The sequence below is a fragment of the Sinocyclocheilus grahami genome, unplaced genomic scaffold (assembly GCF_001515645.1).
Source record: "Sinocyclocheilus grahami isolate Dianchi unplaced genomic scaffold, SAMN03320097.WGS_v1.1 scaffold1797.1, whole genome shotgun sequence".
NCBI classification, from domain to species: domain Eukaryota; kingdom Metazoa; phylum Chordata; class Actinopteri; order Cypriniformes; family Cyprinidae; genus Sinocyclocheilus; species Sinocyclocheilus grahami.
In genome coordinates this window covers 1-3,529 of record NW_015506976.1, presented here as the reverse complement: position 1 = coordinate 3,529, position 3,529 = coordinate 1, and positions in this window count along the sequence as shown.

Here is a 3,529-nt window from a genome sequence, read left to right as displayed (position 1 = left end):
GCATGTGCTCCGGTTGTATTGTAAACAACGGCATCGTTAATATCGCTTATCAGTTTGAGCCCGATTGAGAAGCAGAGGATATTATTGAAGAGGATCGTGCAGAACCTGTGCAAGCATGGCTTTTAATGGTAGGCCTATGTTTTTTGTTGTCTCATAGTTTTAGATACACTGTTATTTGTAAATGCTACTGCTTTTACTGCTTTAATATGCTGTTTTATCCTGATTAAAGTTTTAATACAGTACAGCAACCGCACGTGCGTCCATGTTTAATGCTTCTCATAGCTATGTGAAAATAAGTGTATAATTGGAACAGTTCATTGTCGGAGCTGAGCTGAATGAGAGAGAGATGCAGAGCGTGTGCAGAGCAGGGGACGTGAGGAACAGTATTAAGAACCGCTGCTTTAGAACATTGATTTTGAAACTTGTGAATCCATTAGAATCGTTAGAAGACAGAATCGCGTTTCATATATGAACAGATTTTTACATGCACCTCTAGTTTTCTCTTCCTCTTCTCTAAAGCAGCACAGCATGGCCCCGCCCCCTTTGCTGCCTTTACCCGGGGGCGGGGTTTATCTGGGTTTGTGATGTCACGCACCCGGGAAGTAACTTGTTGTAGTCCCTACCAGCCGTTTTTGTAGACATTAAACTGACAGAATTTTAAAAGATTATATCTCCGTTTGCATTGAACTTTCAGCTTCGTAACTTTGCAGATATTGTTTATGCTCAAACAGCAACATTACACACTAACTAACGTTAAAAAAGTGAAATCGCAATCAACCACCCCTTTAAAATATATCAGTGCCTTTGTTTTGTTTAATGATGCACAACAGTAATGTTTTTTTCTATGGCATGTTAATAAAAATTACTTAAATGTCCTAATTGAACTATGGCCTAATTCTGGCTTAGTCTAAGCCCTGTCTGTGAAACCAGGCCATAGTGGGTTTTCTTTTGAGATTGATTGTTGATCCTCACAGCTGAAACACACACACAACTCCATTCTTATTCTGTTACGTGACTTTCCCTCTCCTAGACTTGATATGGGAACATAACAGAATTTGGGGGCTCGTCCGGGATTTGAACCCGGGACCTCTCGCATCCGAAGCAAGAATCATACCCCTAGATCATATACTGGCTAATTGCTAGCAAAGTATAGGTCAACCCACAACTCAATCCAGCTTGTTCTACTATGCAGTACCTCCACAGTCAAAAAGTGTGGTTATGCAAAAGATCTGCGACCTCTTATCCATGATCTAAAGTCACTGGAGCAACTGTAATAAACTAGGAAAAACTGTGAGGGGTACAGCATTATTTGCTGCTGCTGATAATCTAAGTGCCTACTGCTCCTGCAGGATTCCTGGAGAGCTTCTCTGGTGAAAAGTTCTGCAGATTCTGTTTGGCAAGCAATAGTGACGCTCTGCAACACAAGGCATGTTCTGGTCTCTTTTAATTCAGAGACAAAGACTCCCATGAGGCAGGGAAGAAAAGCACTCTTGCTCAGCACAATGGAGTACATTGTTTTGTTAATTTCGTGGCTTATTATTCCGAGTTGTTTCGGCAGTGGTGACACACAGCCCTCTCACATGCCTAACATATTGTTTAACAGATCTGCTTATGCCGCTCAGAAATATTTTACATATCTGTATCAGAACGTATCAGAAGAGTTGTGCATGTCATCCTGCAGGGATGACCATCAATTTCGGTTCTGGGCCATCAGTGTGGGTTGGCCCGGGGAAGGTCCGTGATGCCAGATTGTTCAGGAATTCATCCTTGTTTGAGAGGGGTTAGAATGATGCACTCTTCCCTAATATCACAGAGCGGTTTGCAGGAGTAGATGTGCCAGTGGAGTCTGCAGAATGTCTACTACTGCCATGCTTGATGAAACCACTCCCTGAAAACCAACAGACAACCACTTTTTTATTGTTAACATGAACTATAGTTATTTATATGATGCTGCCAATAAATTCATATTGTTCAATGTATTGCATTTTTTTTTTTTGGGTTAACACAAACCATTTTTTATGTGATGGTGACAATAAACTAATATGGATCTTTTTCACATTTCCGGGTTTGTTGTCATTGTTGGGTAAACTTGTAAAGCAGTGAATGGGAGACTACCACAAATATATTTTTTTCATTCCCATTTGCTCAAACAGCAAAAGAAAATCTCCATGATAGTGTTTTCACAATTTAAAAAAAAAAATGGAAAAAAAATAGTGAAACTGATAAGAGCAATCAGTAGAGAGAGAACGATGTCAGATTTACCATCACTCCCACAGACGCTGTATTAGAAACTCCTTCACAGCAGTGTTTACTAGTTCATGCAAGGGATGATACACCGTATAGTGTTATAAATGTACATATGTTTAAAAAAAATAGAAAATATGATACATTTTGGAATATTTACGATGCTGATGATCATTGTTCATTGTAAACCATTTTTTGGTTAATTTGAACTATTTTTTATGTTCAAATATACATTTGTTTATAACAGACAAAACATCAGCCCAAAATATGCATTATTTAATGCAAAATCGTAAATCACTTCCAATGGTAAAAACTGAGTACTTCACAGAACACAACCACTAAAGAAGAAACGTAAAAAAAATACGCACGTGTACACAAAGTGAAATACACTGGTCACATAAGTGTGAGAGAACAATGCTGGGTTAAAGCAATAGTTCAGCCACAAATGAAAATAGTGTCATCATGTACTCACTCTCAAGTTGTTACAAACTATTTATGAGTTTCTTTCTTCTGTTGAACATAGAACATTTTTGGGGTAGCCAAACAGTTGATGGTCCCCTTTGACTTCCACAGTATTTGTTTTCTTTACTATGGAGGTTATTGGGGTCCATCAACTGTTTGGTTACCCACATTCTTCAAAATATCTTCTTTTATGTTCAACAGAAGAAAGGTTGAGGTTGTCAGTATATGATGACTGAATTGTTATTTTTGAGGTGAGCTATCCCTTTAAGTATAGTGTGCGTTATGTTTAGTAAGCATGCAAGTGTGTAGTGTGCATATGGTGTGTGTGTATATAATAATGCTGGATCTGTGTGTTTAGAAATGAATTGTGATATTTGCTGCTGCAGCACATATTGATATGGAATGAATGAATGAGGAACGATTAGAAAATGATGGCGTTTGATGCTTTTAAAGAGAGAACAATCAGCACGGGCCAGGAGTGACCCAAGTCATGTAGTGCTGGGGTCAAAGATGGGGTCATTTGAATGAATGATGCATTTATATAGCGCTTTAATGTGTATTGTTGTACACCCAAAGCGCTTTACAATCATGTGGGGGGCCTATCCTCAACCACCACCAGTGTGCAGCATCCACCTGGATGATGCGACGGCAGCCACAGGACAATGGCGCCAGTGCGCTCGCCACACACCAGCTACAGGTGGAGAGGAGAGAGAGTCATAGAGCCAATCAAGTAGTTGGGGATTATTAGGAGGCCATGATAGACAAGGGCCAGGGGGATAATTTGGCCAGGACACCGGGGTTACACCCCTACTCTTTACCAGAA